The following is a 22,519-nucleotide window of genomic DNA, read 5'->3' on the forward strand; positions in this document are numbered from 1 at the left end:
CCATAAAATGATTTCTGGGTTCTTCTTTCCCCTCTTCATCCACCACCTCACCTTCTCCCGGCCCAAGGAAAACTGCATATACACATATGCACATATACCACCAACAACATAAAACAAGCAAATTAAAAACCTAAAATCTAGTTTAAAAAATAAACAGCCAGAAGGAGAGCTCATATGCTTAGAATACATGTAGGTGTAGGTGCTAAGCATGGAAACACTGGACTTTCCAGCTCTTTGTATTGCTTCTCCTCTGGGACTTTTCCAGCAATTCATGCTTTAGTGTCCTGTTTCTGACAGTGGGGCTGGAGAAATACACAGAATAACAAGAGATTGCTCTGGTAAGACCTAAGTACCAGAGGGACCCACAAATAAACAGAGACCTGGAAGTAACCGGATGTACATGATCAAAAAAAAAAAAAGAAAGAAAAGAAAAAATGAAAAGAAACACAATAAAAGTAATAACTGGTAGTACCCTTTTCAAAAATCTATTTCCCCTCTCACTTTATAGTAACCTAAACAATGCAAATTCAATATCATAGAGCTGATGTTTATAGAACCAAGACTTAAACAAAGGGGAAGTGACATTTTCTTTATTCTTTACAAGTCCATGAATGAGAGGAGGCTTGGTAAGAAACAGATTAATTTATAAAGCTAGAGATATAGTACAGGGGTTAAGGCACTTGCTTTACACACAGTTGATCTGGGTTCAATCCCTAGCACTGCATATGGTTCCCTGAGCCATAACAGGAATAATCCCTGAATGTAGAGTCAGGAGTAAGAATCTGAGAACTCTTGGTCAGTGTAACAGAAAGAAATTCAGAAAGGGAGGGAGGGAGGGAGGGAGGGAGGGAAGGAAGGAAGGAAGGAAGGAAGGAAGGAAGGAAGGAAGGAAGGAAGGAAGGAAGGAAGGAAGGAAGGAAGGAAGGAAGGAAGGAAGAGAGGGAGGGAGAGAGGGAGGGAGGGAGAGAGAGGAAGGGAGGGAGGGAGGGAGGGAATGGACAAAAAGAAATGACTGTGTAGAGTACATTCAACACAGGCTGGCCACTATTGATCTCCCAGCAAAGTGGGCATCATCCCAAAGAATTGACTTGTTTTATTTGATCATTGTTCTCTTCCAGAAAACCACAAATGACTTGGAGCTATCTTACATATACCTAATAAATGTTTTCATTACTTTATATTGTATACCTATAGCTTTATTTCAGTCAAGTCTAGGGAACAGATAAGATTCCCAATGCTGAAAAAAAATCACACTTTCTTTGCCAATCATCATAAATGGACTTTTTGTGACATTTTATTTTTTTTAAATGTCTATGTAAAGGTAACGAGAGCTCAAAGGGGTAAATTATATACCCTGCACTTAAGATCCTGATGTAGATCTGAGTTGGAGTACTACATGATCTTTTCATGACCCCTGACTACTGCTAGGTAGAGGCTACCTCCAAAATTAAATTAAAATATGGTGATTACCTCACATTTCTAAGCAGTATTAGATAAGAACGTACTTTCCTGTCACTTGTATCACTTGTCATCCATTAACTCATCGATTTGCTCCAGCAGGTGCCAGTAACATCTCCATTCGTCCCTGTTGCATGCTAGTGTAGCCCAATGGCGTCTGCTGCTCTAGGAACATGAAGAGCCTCAAACCGTTCATTCAGGGTATTGATGAAGTCTGACCATCTCATAGTTGGGCAGCCAGGCGTTCTTTTGACGTCCCATGGAATCCAGTCAATAATGGCTCTAGTCCAGCTGTCATCTCCAAATCGCATTTTGTGTCCGGCCCATGTGATTTTCGACACCTTCGCAGAGGAGACAGTGTCCCTGATTCTCGATCACTGATGGAGGTTGGAATTCTGGATTCCTTCTCTCACTTGAGTGAAACGTGATACTCCAAGCATAGCTCTTTTGATTCCTCTTTGGGATACCCGAATAACGTTCTCATCCTGTTTTCGCAGGGTCCAGGTCTCTGAGGCGTATGTTAGTGCGGGAAGAACGGTGGAGTCGAAAAGATGTGCTTGGAGCCAGAGGTTCTTGATCCTCTTAAGAACTTCTTCGAAGCTCTTGAAATGGTATGACCCTGCCAAACCCCTCTCTTTATGTCGACGATCACTTCCTTGTAGAATGGTGAGATCCTGGTGGTGAATCCGTAATACGGTTCACAGAGGATCTTGGTGTACTGAGTTTGAACACCCTGTTTGGCTAGGGCTTAGATGACTGCTTCAGTCTCAATAGAATCAAAGGCCTTCTTTAAATCAATGGACGTTAGACAGAGTGGCATCTTGAACTCTCGTGAAACTTCAATGAGCTTGGTCACCATGTGGATATGGTCGATCGTGCTGAATCCTTTTCGGAACCTGGCTTGCTCTTATGTTTGTCCTTCGTCTAGTGTTCTGCCAATCCTATTCGGGATGACTCGAGTGAATATCTTGTAGACGACGGACAACAGGCAGATCGGGCAATAGTTGCCAATGTTGTGGATGTCTCCCTTCTTGTACAACAGAACGGTCTTGCTGATTTTCCATTGGGATGGAACTTTCTGTTCTGTACTTTCTCATATGATAAATTATTTTATATACCTAAGTATGCTTCTTAATCTTTTTTTTTTTTTTTTTTTTTTTTTGGTTTTTGGGTCACACCCAGCGATGCACAGGGGTTACTCCTGGCTCTTCACTCAGGAATTACCCCTGGCGGTGCTCAGGGGACCATATGGGATGCTGGGATTAGAACCCAGGTCGGCCGCGTGCAAGGCAAACGCCCTACCCGCTGTGCTATCACTCCAGCCCCAAGCTTCTTAATCTTTAACGTAGATCACCTTTCATAATGACTACCCTCTGAAACCGGAAGCTTTGCTACAGCGTTTTTTATATTAAAATGTGATTAATGGTCCTATTGGGCCTAAATGTGCTTATTTTATGGGTACTGTAGCTCAAATATCAGTAAGAGCCTAAAAATCAACAAGAGATGATTGGGAGGGGGACAGAGAACTGAAGAATTTCTAATCATTCCTGAGCTGTCTCCTTTTCTCTTGATGTACTCCTCTCCTAGAGATAATAGTTCCAAGGACTCTGCTTAATGTCCCTTGAATCCTTCCACTTAATCCACCTTGCTTCAGATCACTGTAATCTCTACTCTCTATCACTTCAATGGACTCTTAAATCGTCTCCCTACACCACTTTTCTGCCAAACTACTCTCCACAGCCCAGTCAAAGGATTCTAAGTACAAATCTGATAATTCTGCTATATGGCTTAAAAAAAGACTTGTTCTTAAAAGCCCAATCATGTAATAAAGTCATCTCATGCCCCTGTCATGTCTGCTTCTCTTTTCAACTACACACTATAGCAGTAGAGAATCTTATTACTGATTCTTTCTACCCTCTCTCTTAAGAAATAGGTCTTCTAAATGAGCAACAAGACTTAATTCTTCTTTTTCCAAATCATTAATAAATCTGGCCAGTCCTCTGTAATTCTTTAGTTACCAGAGAATCTCAAAAGCAACCTCCACAGACACTTCGTAGCACCAGGAAGTCTCCTTCATATACATGTAATAAAATACAGAGGTATTCTTTCATCTCACATATAATGGTAGCTTAGATTATTGACTTATTTGATTTTCCTATTGGAGTAGAAACCTAGTGGACCCATCTCTAGCAAAGGGGATGACTAACAGTAAGCAAATAAATATCGACTATAAAATCAATTTATTGCACAAATTTAATAACACAATACCAGAGTATTCTTACTGGACTTCTTTTTGGATATAACAAAACCTTTAGAAACAATATGTCAGCTGGTAAAGTGATGGGTGTTGGAACATAGTATGACTAAAACTTAATCATGAACAACTTTGTAAGAGTCTATCTCATGGTGATTTAAAAACAATTAAAAAAAAACAACCAATGTGTTAAGGTAAATTTGTTGCCCTCCTCCGTCCCTCTGGGAGAGCCCAGCAAGCTACTGAGAATATCCAGCTCATACAGCATAGCCTGGCAAGCTACCTGTGGTGTATTTGATATGACAAAACCAGTAACAAATTTCACAATGGCTACTGGTGACTGCTCGAGCAAATCGATGAACAATGAGACAACAGTGCTACAGTGCTATAGTGCTGAGGACTACTAATTATACTCAAACCAGGGAGTAGAAACTAATTCACAAGATTTAATTATGGGCCAACACACAAAATTTATTACTGAAGTGTTAAATGGGACATGATAAAATGATTAAAAAAAACAACTGCAGCTGAAGGAAGAAGTACTGTGGGTAGTCAAGAAATTTGTCCTACAAACTTAATATTCTTTCAATTTTAAATAAATAGGTAAAATACCAAAGGTTATAGATTATGGATATGGAAAACAAATGGGAAACCCAGAAAGAAAATTATGTTAATATACTAAAAATCAAATAGGGAAAAGAAATATTAAGTATAGAAACAAGAATGGTTTACAAAGATACTGAAATTAGCAAATCAGCAAAATGAATCATATATAGTACTCTAAATACATTTTGCTAAAGAAAGACCAAAGGTTTTTTTTTCTTTTGCTGGATCTATTTACCATGATGTCAATAGTTGAATGGAGCAAGTTCCAAGTTATGTGGGAAGAACAGAGAAAGTAACTAAAATAAATATAAGTTATAAGGAACTAACCAAATCATCAGGATTATGGTATTTAAAAGCCTCTTTACAGAACCACAGCTTTTATATGATAAGGTCATATTAAATCCCATGCTCATATATGGGCAAATGATTTAAATGCAAAACATCATCAAATCTGAATGTTGATTCTAAGCAGTGACTTTAGAGAATTTCCACAAACTAATATGAAATTCAGATGAGATAAAGGCAATATTAACACTTAGACACCTAGATATTTAAATACCAAAGGATACTGTGAACATTGGCTAGTATTGGGACAAAAATCACAATTTTATAGACACTGTGATTTATTTAATTTTTGACTTTTAGGGCTATTCCTGGCTCTGTGCTCAGGAGTGAGCCCTGGTGATGCTTGTGGGGACCACGTTTGCTGCCAGGGATTCCAACTGGGTTTGGCTGAATTCAAGGTAAGCACCTTAGCTTGTGTAGAATCTCTCCAACCCAGGTATAGTGGGTTAGAAGAAAGGACACCAGATCAGAATCAGACAACCTGGTCTTTGGTCAGGGCAAATTGCTTAACTCCCTTTAGTTTCATTAAAGTTCTATGAAAATTGAGATTAATATTGCCATCGGAGTAACATTCAGGGAAGATTCTCCTTTATACCATGTGTTGTTATAACAGAGAAATAAATAATCGAGAAATTATTTTTAGCCATGTCTTTATAAGCCTATTTTTAATTATTTTCTCTTCCCCCTGTTATTACTGTTTTTTACAATGACTAGGAATCAGAAATACTTGATAAGGTTGCACACTTGTTCACTGGGGTTTGTACACTTAAGTTACAGTGCTTACGCATAGCTGGCTGCATGCTGGAGACTGAACACTATTTCAGAAACGCGGGTCCTAGACACTAGAGTCTTCAAGTCATGTTTAGTGCATATTGGAAGGCAGGAGGAATTAAACTCATGGCCTCATGCTTGCAAGTCAGGCACCATTAGCTACTGAGCCATACCCTGGACACCTCAAAATGTTTGTTGTTGTTTAATTTTAAACTGTGAAGGACTATAAAAATATTAAGTTATCAGCAGTAATTTTGTGAACCACCAGCAGTTGAATAGAACCTAGTAAACCTGTACTGCAGAGTATCAACAGAGGTTCTGACAGTAAAATACTATCCAAGAACTTGGTTTGGGGGCCACATCCAGTAATACTCAGGCATATTTCTAGCTCCACATTCAGATAGGCTCAGGGGGACCACTGAGGTGCCAGGGATAGAACCTAGGATGGTTGCACACAAGACAGAGCCCTACCCTCTGAATTATCATTCTAGCTCCCTATGAATGTTTACAGTATAAATGAGACACTCTAGGCTGGACAACAGTTCTAGGGTACAGCATAAAGGTAACACAATGGTCAGAAAGAACACTTTTGTCTGAAATCAGTCATCATTACACCCAATTTAAAAAAATAAGTTAGAGAAACCTACTCCTCCCCACCCCCAAGCAATTGAAAGACATACAAGGAGTGGTAGTTTCCCTGAGGACATTTAATAATTTGAGTAAGTTCAGCATTATTGAAGTAGTATATCAAAATTTTGTTTATTCCCTCTTCCTCTCAGAGAACCCAGCAAGCTACCAAGAGTATCTTGCCCGCTCGAGCAAATCCATAACAACAGGATGACAGTGATACAGTGATCCCGCAAATGAGAAGGTAGCAGGAATGTTTTTCATTAAAATGCAAATTATCCAGATGTGCTCTTAATTAAGAGTCATCCATAAGAGCCATCAAGTGACCTATCTGCTCCTAGTTCACCAGGACCAACAGACTCCTTAGTACATGGGGATAAAGAATTAGTAAGGACACATGGCTTTAGTTATGAGTGAACACATCAGCAAGGTATTAACTGTATTATGTCACTGGCCGGGATGTGAGAAACTAAAAGAAGAAAAACATACATGAGGTGAGGAGATGACAAGCCATCCAAGACAACCTCCTCTCCATCCTTCACAATTCCTTACTGTACCAAACAAACATCAACAAAACCTAGGAAAATTAGTACAACCAAATAAACAAAAGCAAAAATCAAATTAGTATGTTTGTATTTTGTTTTCAACTATTTAAAGACAATGATTAAAACTAATTTTTGTTCCAGTGTGTGGAGAAGCTGAGAAAATTAGTCTAAATTAAAGCAGGGGAACATTAGTGATATTATAATATAGAACAGCCAAATTCTTAACTTTCTGTTGGGGAGGGAAACTCTACAATAGTTTCAGAACCTGTGATTATTTTTTCTTGTTCAAAAAAAAGGGAGCTGGGGCTGGAGTAATAGTACATTGGGCAGGGTGCCTGTGTTGCATGTGGCTGGCACCCAGTATGGTCCCCTGAAGCCCACCAAGCATGATCCCTGAGCACAAAAAGTAAGCACTGAGCACCACTAGATTTGGCCACCAAATAAACTCATTTCAAGAAACAGGATGTACACAGATGTCAATGGAGTCTTAGAAACATTTCAAACTCTAGTGGAATAATCTGGGAATAATCTCATGGAGGCAGACCTTAAATGTGACTTATTTAATAAGCTAAATTAATAAACTATATTCCATCTTATCTTCATAACTATGTAAACAGGAAAAGGATAAAGAGCAAGAACCACGCACAGCTAAGAGAAAAACGGGATGGGGGCAGTATATAGGCGGTTCGTTAGGACAAAGAAGTATTAAATTTGGCAAACTCTGAACAATCATCAGTGAAGGATGGATTTATCCTTTGGTTCACTTAACCTGAATTTTCACTCTTTATCTTTGGCTTTGATTCTAATGTCCATTAATTTACTTTTTTGAGTATTACTTTGCATTCTCTTAGACCTAAATTCTGCAAGTAAATGCGTGAATTACAAAATTGGAATTTTGTATTTCTATTCCACTGTATCTTAATCTTCATTTATTTTCAGTAATATTATGACACAGTTACATGCTTCAGAGAAAGATATTATAATGTGACATTTTAGAACTGAGGACAGTAAGAGAAAATATTAAGGCAAGTGGTGAATTGGTCCGGGTTATGGCTAAAGTTTTCCTACTTGCTTAAAGCATATTTCCCTTTAATTAAGAAAAGGAAAATATAAGCCAGTCACAAAAGGAGAGCTATTGGATTATGTTTTTGGTACCCAGAGTAGTTAAGTTCATATAGACAAAAAGTAGAATGGCAACTGCCAGCTCTGACCAGAGAGTATGGGTGTGAGATAGCAATGTTATTGTATAATCAGCATGGAGTTTCAGTTTGGACGATCAAATTCTGGAGATGCAGAGTAATGACAGTTGCACAATATTAATGTACTCAATGCCACTGAAACATACATTTTAAAATGGTAAAACTTGTTTTACATATATCTTATCATAATTAACATATCTTAATTGTAATTTTGAGGCAAAATTACAATATTGCACCTGGAAAATCACTGATTGGAGTTGTTTATCTTAGAAGATAAAATCACAAATGGCCTTCAAGATCTTTAATTATACAGCTATATATTTCTAAAGATTTGTATACAGTAGCAGTCAGCAACTTTTACCTGTAATTAAATATGTGGGCCATAGGGTTTCTGTCTAAGTACTCAACTCTTGCTCATGTAGGACACAAGATGCCAAAACCAATATGTAAAGAAATAATATTGCTGGAATATCAATTCCAGTGAAACATATCAAATAGGCAGCAAATCAGATTTGGCCTTTGGGCAATGGTGTGCCTCAAATCAAAAGCTCTTGATTTAGAAAGTATCACTTTATACTTGTATAGATAATTGCAATTTAGAAATTTTCCTGTATTATAGTGGTCGATAACTTCAACAATTCCAATTAGTTACTGTTAACAGTTTGAAACCAAAACAGCAGGGTCAGAGTGATAATACAGCAGGCAGGGTGTTTGCCTTGCCCGTGGCCGAGCTGGGTGCATCACATATGATCTCCTGAGCACCACCAGGAGTTAATTCCTAAGTGCAGAGCTAGGAGTAACCCCTGAGCATGACCAGGTGTGATGCAAAAAGTAAAAAGTAAATAAAACCACAACAGCTTTAGTGCAAGATTTTAACTTTATGACTTCATTTTTTCAGGTGCTAAGTAGAATATAGTGGGTTAAGTACTCCTCATCATCACCGTCACCACCACCTTCATCATCTCCATGGCCATCATCTTTTCATCTTCATTGTCATCATCATCATCAAACAGCTCTGTTAAAAGCTGTATTACTCACACACATATCTATCTACCTATCCATCTCTATATATTTCTGGTAAAAAAGGAAGTCTTCCAACAAAGAGAAAATGAATGAAAAACAAAAGCATTCTTTCCCATTTGTTAAAGGACAGATTTATAAGTCTCTCATCTGACTTTAAAACAACAAATATTGCTAATGGAATTTAAAAAGAAAATATTTGCCATTCTACCTAGAATTCTAGAATCCTAACCTAAGAGAAGTCAAGGGCTTTGGGGAATATGAGTGGAAGGCGCTCTACCTACAGGAAGAGCTTTGAACTGGCCTGACCCAGGGAAGTCATGCAGAACTGCATGCATAGGTCAATGCCAGTCTCACTTTAGCCAATTTCAACAGCCTGGATTCTGATCTGAGAAGAGACCCTGAGAGTCAGGGTTGTGAGAATTCACTCCCACCTCACTCTTCCCATCTCTTTTGACTAATAGCAGCTAATAGAGAAGAGATATTTGAAAAGCAACTGTGGGAAGTAGGTCTGGTGAAACCATAAGAAGGGATGCTTCTTTTTTTTTTTTTTTTGCTTTTTGGGTCACACCCAGCGATGCTCAGGGGTTACTCCTGGCTCTGCACTCAGGAATTACTCCTGGCGGTGCTTGGGGGACCATATGGGATGCCGGGGATCGAACCCGGGTTGGCCGCGTGCAAGGCGAACGCCCTACCCGCTGTGCTATCGCTCCGGCCCCAAAGGGATGCTTCTTAACAAGGAATTTGCATACCTGATAGGCATGGGTGATACGCTCCCCTTTTCTTTAAGATGAAAATATTAGCAGATAAAAGAGTTTCAATGCACTTTTTAAGTCACTAAGATTGAGATCCATTCACTATATATCTTGTTAAATTACAAAAGAGCAGACTTTGATAATCAGATCAGCTAAGTACTGGCATTTTAATCTATTAAATTATGAGAACTACAGAAAAATGCAAGGCTGAAAAGTGATTGCATGTAGTTATTATTTAAAAATGCGATTTTTTTCAACAATCATTCTTGGTTTGAACGATTTACAATGATACTTCACTTTCTAAAAATTTTTGAAGAATGATGCTTATCACAAATACTGACAAGGAAGTTAGTTGTAATTTGATGATTACAAATTAGTACATCACCATTCCCTACAAAGCATTTCCTAAATGGCTTATCATTCTGAAATTTTAGGTATATATTTCTACTGAAAAATAAAAATTAAAAACAGAAACTAAACTTATGAGTATTGGTGTGCATATGTTAAGAAAGACTTTCAGCCATATCTTTCCTTTATGTAGCACTGTAGTCCCATTGTTCACCGATTTGCTCGAGTGGGTACCAGTAGCGTCTCCACTGTGAGACTTGTTGTTACTGTTTTTGTCATATCGAATACGCCACGGGTAGCTTGCCAGGCTCTGTAGTGTGGGCAGGATACTCTTCGTAGCTCTCCAAGAGGGACAGAGGAATCAAACCTGGGTTGGCCTTTTTATGAAATATATTTGCTCTTATACCCAGACTTCTCATGTAATTAAGAAATAATTCATAGAAGTAGTCAATAAACTAGCTATTATAAATAAAACAAAATAAATATAATTTAGCTTCTAAAAAATTAAAACCTAAAATCTCCATATTTGACAATAATGTGAAGCATAGGAAGTATATTAAGTGTGCAATAGCAGCACATCTCAAAAAATATGCATATTAATTTAAAAATATTTTACTGCTAGGGCAAGAGTGATAATACACCGGGCAGGGTATCTGCCTTGCATGTATGTGTCTTGGGTTTGATCCCAGCACCCCATATGGTCCCTGAGCTTCAACAGGAGTGATCCCTATACAGAGTCAGGAGTAATCCTCGTGTAGCCCAACAGACAAAATGAAAACATTTTTACTGCTGAATCTTGCTAGCCATCATTTGAGCTTTGGGAAAAGTGGGGCCAATGAAGTTACTCAGCAAAAGGTTGCCAATAATCATCTGTGAAGCACAATAAAAGTACAATAAAAGTGTGCTTGATTTGGTCATTAACTGCCCTATTTTAGTAGGACATGTGAAATATTACATGTAAAATATTGTATATATTTATTATAAATGCCTGTTGTTGAACTGGACTATGTCCCTCCCTACTTCAAAGTATGCTGAAGTCCTAATTGTTGGTACCAACCAATGATTGTGACCTTATTTAAAGACAGAGCGTTGGCAAGGGGCCCAGAGGAATAACAAAGGGTTTAGAGTGCCTACCCTGCAAGCATACAGCCTTGAGTTCAAATTCCCAGAGTCCCAAATGTGCCAAGTATGATCCTAGCCACTCTGCCATTTAAGCCTGGAAGCTCTGCCCCCTGTGATCCTCGGCACCACAAGTGTTTTCTGGCTGCACCGTAGTAGCAAGGTGTAGGTAAGCATCACATAAAAGGGTGCAACCCCTGGTGGGGACCTCAACTGCAAGCACATGTAAGTGCCAAGACAAGGAAGTGTGGCCTGTGGTGGTGAACTAAGAGTGAGTGAGTACCACAGTGACCTCTGGCAAGCACAACCATAACTGTGTGTCCCAACAAAAGGTGAAAATCTGGCAAGAATATGTGCAAGCACCACAACTAAACCTAATGTGCCCTCTCCAGAAAGCATCACAGCCAAATATGTGCAAGCAATCAGAGCCAGTGTGCAAACCCTGATCATAACAACCAGAGAAAGAGAGGGGCAGCAATGGATAATTGAAGGTACAATCAATTTACAGGAATGTGTGAAGTAGAAAGTAGTGGACAAGAAAGGTATACTACAGTAGCTGAACTCTTAATTCAATAGGGCTAATGTCCTAATAATAATAGAAGAAAAGTAAAGTTCTATGTGGCAATGTGGATGCACAGAGAAGAGGCAGAGACTAGGTCAGCAGCAGCAGAATTACAAGTTAGAGAAGAAATTTTCTCTGGGCACCCTTCTACCACAAGAAACTCAACTACTTCTGGGTATAAGGATTTAAGAAAACTGATCCAATTTAGGATGATAGCTACAGAAAACTTGAGAGAATTTCTCCAGGCACATACAGAAGGATTTAAAACAGCAACAACAGTATTGAGAACCTAGTGGAAATGGATAACAAGCATCTACCTATCTGTAATATGGATCTGCAGACAGTCCAACAGATAGGGGAAAAGGAAAAATGGATGCATGGACTAGCAAAGGATAAAAGGACTGCAGATAAAGGGCAGTGAAAAAAATGGGTGAGGACTGAGGAGATGCTCAACAGACCAGTGCATGCTTTTCATGCAAAATGCCTAGGTTCAATGCCCAGCATTTCATGGTCCCCTGAGCATGAACATGGCGTAGTCACCAAGTATTGTTGGGTTTGGCCCCCAAAACAATAAAAGTGAGGGGAGTTAAGAGAAAATTAAGAATGATTACTGGGATCTGAGGAAGGCAAGGGATCCAGACAGATTGAACTAAATAGAAAGGAAGGAAGTGTATCTATTCATATTGACAAAATTTTCCAGAGAATAATCCAGATTATGGATAACTAATTCTACTAATTTTATTTGGGTGGGTATGGGGGCTCTCAGCAGTGATCAAGGGCTCTGGAGATCAGGACTGGTGATAACGAACTGGGCTCAAGGACTAAAAGTCAGGGAGCAAGGAGGCAATGCTTCTTAGGCCATGCAGTATCTGGGACCACCCTGGCCATGCTGGCAATGCTCTAATACCTCCAGAGCTATACTAGGTGGTCCTGGAGTGGAAACATGTGGCAGTGGGAATCAAACCATAGTTCCACATATATAAAGCATGGGTACTGATCCCTGTGCAATAATTTTAAAACCATTTCAAAGTTAGTTTATACTGTACTGAATTCTAGATATTCTTTTAAATATTATAACTAGGCTCAAGGACTAAAACTCAGGGCACAAGGATACAATAAAGTTTTTAAAAATGGTACTGATTAATGCTAATATCTAGAATAGACATAATATTTGCTATACATAACTGACTGCAGAAGTTGATACATATGAAAACATACACACATATTTATACACATATGTATAGTAAAATTTAAAGACTGCAAGAACTAGAGAGATCTTTTTGTTCAACTATATAGCTACATTACCTTTCAACCATTTTGACTTATAAGATACAAATGCTATTAACTGTTGATACAAGAAAATGCACAGCACTGTATATAGAATCCTATACCAGAATGCTCAGCATTTGTAAGCCCTGACCTTGAAACCATTCAAACTGTATATTAAAACACTTTGTACCATACATAGGGATATCTATGATATTCAGAATCAAAATACAGACAAGTAGTACTTGGGAAGTAAAACAGTATGATTAGCAAAAATATGAGTGCTGTATGATTCTCTGAAGACGTTGTTTCTTCATGTAATGTAATGATACTATAGAATTTCGCATATAGTTTGAAGTAAAACTTACATCTTTACAAAAACCAAAGAAATCAAGCCCAGTGAAAATTCAAATTTCTTTTTTTTTCACTTTTAGAAACTCATTTATTTTCCATCAACCTTATATTCACTTTCCGTTTGAGCTTAGAACAGCTTAAGACCACTCGGTGGTGATTCCAACCCATTCTGTGGCCTGGGCCGTGGGAGCTGCAGACCAGTCTTCTGTGGCAGGCTGAGCGCTCCAATCTTCAGTAGGGAACTGCTGAATGGGCACAGAGGGCACCTGCACCCCTTCAGACCAGTCTGCAACCTCAGGCTGCGTCGCGGTGAACTCCGGTGCTGGGGCTGTCCATTCACCCTGGAATTCCTCCTCGGTCACGGCCTTCTCGGCAGCACCCTGGTCTTCCTTCTCAATCTCCTCAGGATCTCTGTAGAAGTAGAGATCAGGCATGACCTCTCATGGGTGTTCACGGAAGATGGTGCCTCGCATGCGCAGGACCTCCCAGGCCAGCATCCACCACATGAGACCCACAGAGTGAGCTCCCTTGTTGTTGCAAGGGATGGCCATGTCCACATAGCGCAGAGGAGACTCTGTGTTACACAGAGCAATGGTAGGCAGGTTCACGTAAGATGCCTCTGTGAGGGGCTGGTGGTCAGCCTTGGGACCAGTAACCACCAGAAGTCTCGGCTCCTGGAAAGCCGCCTGGATTTGATTGCTGAAAGTTCCAGGAGTGAAGCGGCCGGCGATTGGAGTGGCACCCGTGGCAGCAGCGAACTTCAGCACAGCACGCTGGCCAGTATTCCTGGATGAGATCACACTGACATCAGCTGGGTTTTCAATGGCAACTATGGCACGAGCTGCCAGCAGAAGCTTCTCCCAGGTTCTCTTCAAATTTATGATGTAGATGCCATCACTTTTCCTTTTGCAGATGTACTGTTCCATCTGGAAATCCAGGTTGGTGCCACCTAAGTGGGTGCCTGCTGCAAGGAATTTGAGGACATCCTCCTCCTTCATCTGCAGGACATCGAGGGCTCTGGACATTGTGAAATTTCCCTTTAAGTTACGAGGGGAATCGTGAACAATGCCGTATGAATCCCTCGCTGGGCAGCGGAAAAGTCAAATTTCTTATATTAGGTGAAAAACTTATCTTGAACTAAGTCTTATTGTTAAAAAAAAAAAAAACCCTTGAAGAAAGGGAAGAAATAAAATTCCTGTTTGTACAGAGAAAGCTGCTCCTCACTTTTCTTGTCTGTCCAAAGTGTAAATACAACAAAATTAGCTTGTATGAGTTATTCATAGCTGTATTCCACTTTGATTTACTCAGACTCAATTATCCATCTCATCCCTGTTACGACCACAGCTTCTGTGTACACAATATATAAAATATTAACCATGGGAGAGGAAGAAAAGAAGGCAAACAAACTTCCAGTTACTTCTGGCTCAATAATTCACTTCCTCTAATTGACCAGCAGTAGAATGCTCTGTGAGCATTAAGAGACACTGCCAATTACTCTGACCAGATCATTTTGGAATGACTGTCAGGCGTGATCGTTCCTAGAACGTGTGAAATGGAGAGAGAATAGAAACAGAATGGGCACGCACAACATGTCTTCTTGAATACCTTCCTGTGCCTTCCTGGAGAGAGTGGAAATCATGGTAACACTTAAAATCTTGTGTTCAATTCTCTCAGACTAGAAAGGCAGCCCTCGAAGCCTCCCAAGCTTTAGTCTACGGCCCCTGCATAGCAGAGTCATCTTCTGAAGCATAGCTGTCACTCCTCCCCTCCCTTTCCTAATCCCTAATGATGTAACAAGGTAATGAACTCTATAAACTCTATACAAGCACTGTGCTCTTTATGTCATTATTTCTCTTATGGCCTAAAGCAACCCTTTGAAATAAATAAAACCAAAGAGCTCATTTTGCAGAGGAGGAAACTGTACATAGGTTTGGGTGTCCACCAGGATCATATAGCTCATGATGGACAGAGACAGGATGGGGCCCAGCAGAGTAGCTCTGGGTATACTCAGGTGAGGGTCACCTTTCAGACCCCTTTACTCCACAAAGCATCATATCTTTGGGCATTGATTTAGCTTCCTTACCTCCACTATTTCTAACACAGGTTCTAACCAGCTGCTAGAAGAAGCTCTCAGTGTTCTATAAACATAAGTACAGTGTAAATGCCTCCCTATGGCCTTGGCTTGGTTGCTCCCCACCTGAAGAAATTACTTAATTCCCTTTGTCCTCTCTACCATCCATTAAGACCAGTTGCAAGTCTACATTTTTCCAAACAATTTCTTCTTTCAGTCTTTTCACCTCATTTGAGTGTCTCTTTACAAAGCTGATGGAAACCTGCATGCCTGACATTTAACTGATCCAGTATTAATATTGATGTTTCATGTTTATATAGTCTATCACGTAAACAACCTCAAGGTTGAGACTGACAAGGCCTAACCCAAGTCTATGAATTCTCATATGCTCAATAAATGTGGGATGAATTTATAAAAACCGCTATAGCATTACATAGCAGAGTCATATAAGTAAAATTAATGTAGCATACTGTCTTGTATTAAAAAATCATATTAATATGGGTTTTTTGGGTAAAATAACAGGTACATATAACTATTGGAGTATTCTTCAAACCAATTACCAATTCCCCCAACTAAACACATCAGCTGTATACACATTTTTGTGTGTGGACACAGCAAACCAGTTTGTGTATATCTGTACAAAAACAGCCAGGGACCAATCTTAGAGCAATGTTCAAATACAGCACTAGAAACATAATGAGAAATTCGAGTTTGTTGGGATAAAAATAATGCTTTGAAAGAGTGGTAAGATAGGTAATGGAAAAAAGAGACACTAAGTCACCACTCCTTTATGTGCAGATCATTTTTCTAACCACAGTAAACACCATTTGGGCAATTGTCAAAGGTGCCATTGTCCTCTCAGGGCTTTTGGTAATTGGTAAAGTAGCTTCTCTATTTGAAACTTTTCTTTTTCCTTTGCTTTTTGGGTCACAGACAGCGATGCACAGGGGTTACTCCTGGCTCTGCACTCAGGAATTACTCCTGGTGGTGCTCAGGAGACCATATGGGATGCTGGGAATCGAACCCAGGTTGGCCACATGCAAGCCAAACACCTTACCTGCTATGCTATCGCTCCAGCCCCTTGAAACTCGTTGTAGTACCAGAATATGATATTCTTTTATATTTGAAGGAGATATTCATTGAACTATATTGTCCTATAAGTCATTTACCATTTGGAGCAGACATAAAGATACAAAGAATCTGGGTAAGAGTCTGAGACATTCCCAGTTCTCAGTGACTCTTTTTTAAGGAGTTGCTCTAGGACAGAGAATGATAAAGACCACATAGCAGAAAGCAGATGTGTTCTAAATGCTAGGCAGTATCTAGCACTTGAGGCATTAAAACAGTCATTCTGATTTCCACAGGCCTTGGCTCCTTTGGTACCCAGATAGTGGCCTATAGGTAACTGTTTCTGCCAACCCCTGCTTCTCTAGAAACCAAGGAACCTCTATAAAGCAATCATCTGACAGTATAAAATAAACAACCAGACTGAGCCAATTATATCGCCTGATAACAGAGATATTCATATGGCATCATCTAACCAAGATTTAAAAGGTACCTACTTGTTTAAGTACTTTCGCAGATTTCAGGTTTTTAGAAGTGCTTCCATACTGTGGTTTTGTTAGACACCCATCATCAATGACACATTACTCAAAGGAGGAGAATAAAATCCCTACTAACTCCACATAGTTCAATGAACAGGTACATATGTGGTATGGCAAGACAGGTATCGCAAGAATTAGAGAATGTGGGGCTGGAGCAATAGCACAGCAGGTAGGGCGTTTGCCTTGCACACGGCCGACCTGGGTTTGATTCCCAGCATCGTATAAGGTCCCCCAAGCACCGCCAGGAGTAATTCCTGAGTACATGAGCCAGGAATAACTCCTGTGCATCGCCGGGTGTGACCCCCTCGAAAAAAAAGAATTAGAGAATTTTCTAGCAGAGAAGATGGCTGTACTAGCAGGTACATTCTTTGCAATATGTTCTGAATGTTCAGTACAACTAGGGAGGAAGATGGGGATAGTTTTCTGGAAAGATGGAGCATTAAGAAAGAGCACAGATACATAGAAAGCTGCAAATCAGAAATTGTCCAAGTTATACTATGACCAGGTATTTATCTAAATGCAAGAAACAGTTAAGGATACAAATGGTAGAGATTAAAACAAGTACCAGAAACAAACTATTCCTTTTGGAAATCACCTGGGTTCTGTTAGATGAAATGGTATGTGTGCATTAGTTCTATACTCATATATCTCCTAAAGCTTATTAGCAGCTGCTAGGCTAAGGTGATAGAATTTTCTATCAACATGTATCTAAATTCAGTGCCACAACAAAATACCATAGATAAAGCAGTTTATAACCAAAACTTTATTTCTGATATTTCTGGAAGTGTGATATCAGATTACCAATTCCCTCAGTTGTAAAATTATCTTCTATAAGGATGATCCCATTAGCTCTTCATAGAATATAGTAAGGGGAAATATAAAAGTCAGATGACAGATGGGCAGATGAATCTATGTCAGAGGGGGAAATTACTGATAAAACATGTAATAGTTTTTTTTTTTTTTTTTGCTAATCTAATTTTTATTTTTTAAAAAATTTTATCACCATGTGGAAAGTTACAGAGTTCTCAGGTTTATGTCTCAGTTATACCGTATTCAAACACCATCCCTTCACCAGTGCCCATATTCCACCACCAAAATCCCCGGTATACCCCCCGCCCCCCACCCCAACTGTATAACTGATGAATTTCACTTTATTTTCTCTTCACCTTGATTATGTTCCATATTTTAACACAAAACTCACTATTGTTGTGGGAGTTATATCCCCAAACAAGATAACCCTAATAAGGAGGCATTTGATAATTAGTTTTCCATTCAAAGATTGTATGTTTTCAGGTTTTAGAAAAGGTCGAGTGGCCGCTAACGCAGCCGTGCGGCTCGGATGTGTCCCAGTCCCGAATCCTGGAGCCGTGTGAGTTGCTCAGTGTCGCCAGGGCTCCATCTGGAGAAGGTTGCTGGCGGCACCTCCTCCTTCCGGGCCCCCGGTGTTGCTGGCCCCGATTAGGGTCCGGAGCATTGTCCGGGCCGCGTTGCTCACCAGAATGCCTGCCGCTTCTCTGTGGATTGTGTCAGCAAGATGGCCGAGTATGGATTCTTTTTTTTTTTTTTTAATTTTATTTATTTTTAATTAGAGAATCACCGTGAGGGTACAGTTACAGATTTATACACTTTTGTGCTTATACTTCCCTCATACAAAGTTCGGGAACCCATCCCTTCACCAGTGCCCATTCTCCACCACCCGTAAACCCAGCGTCCCTCCCACCCTCCCCAATCCCATCTCCCCCCCACCCCACCCTGCCACTGTGGCAAGGCATTCCCTTCTGTTCTCTCTCTCTAATTAGCTGTTGTGGTTTGCAATAAAGGTGTTGAGTGGCCGCTGTGCTCAGTCTCTAGCCCTCATTCAGCCCGCAACTCCCTTCCCCCACATGGCCTTCGACTACAATGTAGTTGGTGATCGCTTCTCTGAGTTGACCTTTCCCCGGAACGTGAGGCCAGCCTCGAAGCCATGGAGTCAACCTCCTGGTACTTATTTCTACAGTTCTTGGGTGATAGTCTCCCACTCTGTTATTCTATATACCATAGATGAGTGCAATCTTTCTATGTCTGTCTCTCTCTTCCTGACTCATTTCACTCAGCATGAAACTTTTCATGCCCATCCACTTAACTACAAAATTCTTGACCTCCTTTTTTCTAACAGCTGCATAGTATTCCATTGTATAGATGTACCAAAGTTTCCTCAACCAGTCATCCATTCTGGGGCATTCGGGTTTTTTCCAGATTCTGGCTATTGTAAACAGTGCTGCGATAAACATACATGTGCAGATGTTGTTTCAATTGTACTTTTTTGCCTCTCTGGGATATATTCCCAGCAGTGGTATTGCTGGGTCAAATGGGAATTCAATATCTAATTTTTTGAGAATCGTCCAAATTGTTTTCCAGAAGGGCTGAACCAGTCGGCATTCCCACCAGCAGTGAAGAAGGGTCCCTTTCTCCCCACATCCTCTCCAACAGCGGTTGCTTTTGTTCTTTTGGATGTGTGCTAGTCTCTGTGGTGTGAGGTGGTATCTCAAAGTTGTTTTGATCTGCATCTCTCTGATGATTAGTGATGCAGAGCACTTTTTCATGTGCCTTTTGGCCATTCGTATTTCTTCCTTGGTAAAGTTTCTGTTCATTTCTTCGCCCCATTTTTTGATGGGGTTGGATGATTTCTTCTTGTAGAGTTCAACCAGTGCTTTATATACCATTGATATCAACCCCTTATCTGATGGGTATTGTGTAAATATCCTTTCCCATTCTGTGGATAGTCTTTGGATTCTGGTCAATGTATCTCTTGCGGTGCAGAAGCTTTTTAGTTTAATGTAGTCCCATTTGTTGATCTCTGTTTTTACTAGATTGCTTAGTTCCGTGCCACCTTTGAAGATACCTTTATCTTCAATATCGTGGAGGGTTTCGCCGACCTTGTCTTCAATGTACCTTATGGTTTGTGGTCTAAAAACATGTAATAGGTTTTAAGAGGTTACCAGACAATACAAAGAAACATGTACATTTGGAATTTTTATGAATGTAGTGGTCGAAAACTGCAGATGGTCAGAATGCCAACAATCTGTTTAGAAATGGCTTTTAAAGGAAAAAATAAAATTATTTCACCAAAACCACTGAAACCTGCCAACGACGGGAAGCTCACAATTCATGCAGAGCCAAAAACCAAAAATGAGCATTTATTTTTAGGTAGGGAGAGCTCAAACTGTCTAACTTCCCTTAGTATTAGTGAAATCCCCATCTGACTAATAAGAGAACAATGGTAGAGACACAGATTCCAACAAGGTTGTCACTAGTTCCCCTGAAACTAACTTTCTGAAAGGTCAAAATTTCTAGGGAAATAAATAAGAAGAATGAGTGGAGGGGATACAAACTGTTGTTATCGCAATTTCTAGGAATTGAGTAACTGAGGTGTGGTTCTTCTTTCCACCATGCCTATCTGAGCTCAGACACTCGTCAAAAGGTCAGTCTCTTCCATGTTAGTGAAGTAAAATTTTCAGAGTAATACAGCAAGAGTAGGACTTGGTTTAAATATTACAGATCAGCTGACATACTCCTACACATCTGTTACTCTTCTGCAGCCCACAGACTACCTACCAGTATCAAAATCACTGGGGAGCTTGTTGGGAATGCAGAACCTGGGATCCCAAGTGATCACATGCAATTAAAATTTTAGATGCATTGTGGATGTGCTAAAGATATTTCTTGCTCCTTGGATTAGTTTGCTTTCCCCAGACACTAGGAACCAGTGCAGTCAGGCCAATTCTAATACAACTTGAGCAGTAAAATGAGTAGTAGTGAATTAAACACAGAGAATTTAAAGAAAATAATCCACAAATACATGTTTATAATAAACATATAAAAAGAGAAAAATCACTGGAGAATAAGGATACTATATTTTATTGCATGATTTGAGTTTCTTTATTTACACAAGTTAAAATATTATCGCAATTATCATCCTAATGACCAGCACTGGATCTGGAATATAGTTCTTCAATAAGTATTGGTGAGTTTTACAGATTACAGACCAAAAGGCTCATTTCTTGTTAAGCTAATGAAGACTACCCAAATGTTAATATATTCCATCTTCCATCTCTTCTAAAGCAAATATGTATTTATACACATACATCTAAATATCTAAATATAAATACAGCCAAATGAATCAGATGTGGGCAGATGCAGGGCAAAGTCTTGGAACATGGTAGGAACTTGCTATATATTTTATTAAGGAATAAGTGGTTAACTGATCACAGTCTAGTTGAGTTGTGTGAGCTGACCCATAAAATCCACCATTCATGAACTTTATAACATTGCTCCTAGAGGTAAAATGTGCCATGTGCTTGGTTCATATCAATGAGTTTATACATAAAATCTGGAATATAAGCTTGCCACTTGCAATAGAGACCAAAAACTGCAAGTATGTTTTGACTTAGACTGTGATGAATTTAGGGCATGAAGGGTAGGAAGAAAGGCTTGAGAGGTCTAGTTTGATCAAATTCTAGAACTTTGGTGTGAGGATTACATACATATAGAGATATGAAGCTACTGCCCAAAGTGGTGGTGGCAGAGGGCAGTTTGGATAGAGAAGGGATCACTACAACAGGGATAGTTGGAAACAATCACTCTGGACAAGAAGTGCTGAAAATATGTAATGGGAGAAGCCTGATAACCTTTCAGTACCTATAATGCAAACCAAAATGAAAGAGAGGTGGGAGGGAGGGAGAGGGAGAAGGGGAAAGAGAGAGACGCTTGCCATAGAGGCAGATGGGGAACTGGAGACTCTGGTGATGGGACTCACTCCTGGTAAGGTTCAGAGGACAATATATGGTGCCAGGGATTGAACCCAGGTCAGCTGTGTGCCAGGCAAGCACCCTACCCACTCTATTATAGCTCCAGCGCTAAACACATTTTTATATATTTTTATTCTGAAACCTTACTAAATTTGTAAATTTTAAGAGAAATTTATAGGTTCTTTGGATATATATTTTTATATTAGGTAGTGATCTATAAATCACTTTTCAATTTTGATGACTCTTTTTGCTTTGTCTAGGACCACTAATATTATGTTTAATAAACGTAATATGAGTCAGTATACTTGTCTTGTTTCTGGTATAGAAAACTTCAGATTGTTCAGATTTTGTTTTGGCTACACCCAGCAGTGCTCAGGGACTACTCCTAGCTCTGTGCTCAGGAGTGCCTGGTTGTAGCCGAGACCTGCATATGGTGCTGTGGCTCAAACCCAGTCAACCACATGCAAGGCAAGCAGCCTACCTGCTCTACTTTTTCTGACCCCTTAGTCTTTTTTGCTTTTGTTGAGTATTAGCTTTGGGATGATTATATATGGCCTTAATTAATAACAGGTATGTTCCCTATATACCCACTTTTCAAGAGTTTTCATCTCAAGTAAATGCTGAACCTTGTGAACTTCTTTTTCTATTTTTATCAAGAAAACCATACAGTTTTTAATCCCTCATTTGTTAATGTGCCATATTACATTGGATGTTTGTTCTTAACCAATACAAAATGCTCATGAATGAGTCTTGACAGGAGCATATTCCAGACCAGTAAATTAACAGCTTCCACTACTAGGAAACCAATTAAGTAACAAGAAAGAACTT

General features: G+C 39.6%; 1 protein-coding gene and 1 pseudogene across 2 annotated transcripts in view; both read right to left on the reverse strand.

The window, feature by feature from the left end:
* The window catches only part of PCGF5 (polycomb group ring finger 5), a 110,377-nt gene that overhangs the window by 60,367 nt on the left and 27,491 nt on the right, over positions 1 to 22,519 (reverse strand). The gene's annotated exons all lie outside the window — the stretch shown is intronic.
* On the reverse strand, positions 13,367 to 14,315 carry LOC101547305 (40S ribosomal protein SA-like; annotated as a pseudogene).

This window comes from Sorex araneus, chromosome 11, assembly GCF_027595985.1.
Source record: "Sorex araneus isolate mSorAra2 chromosome 11, mSorAra2.pri, whole genome shotgun sequence".
Lineage (NCBI taxonomy): Eukaryota > Metazoa > Chordata > Mammalia > Eulipotyphla > Soricidae > Sorex > Sorex araneus.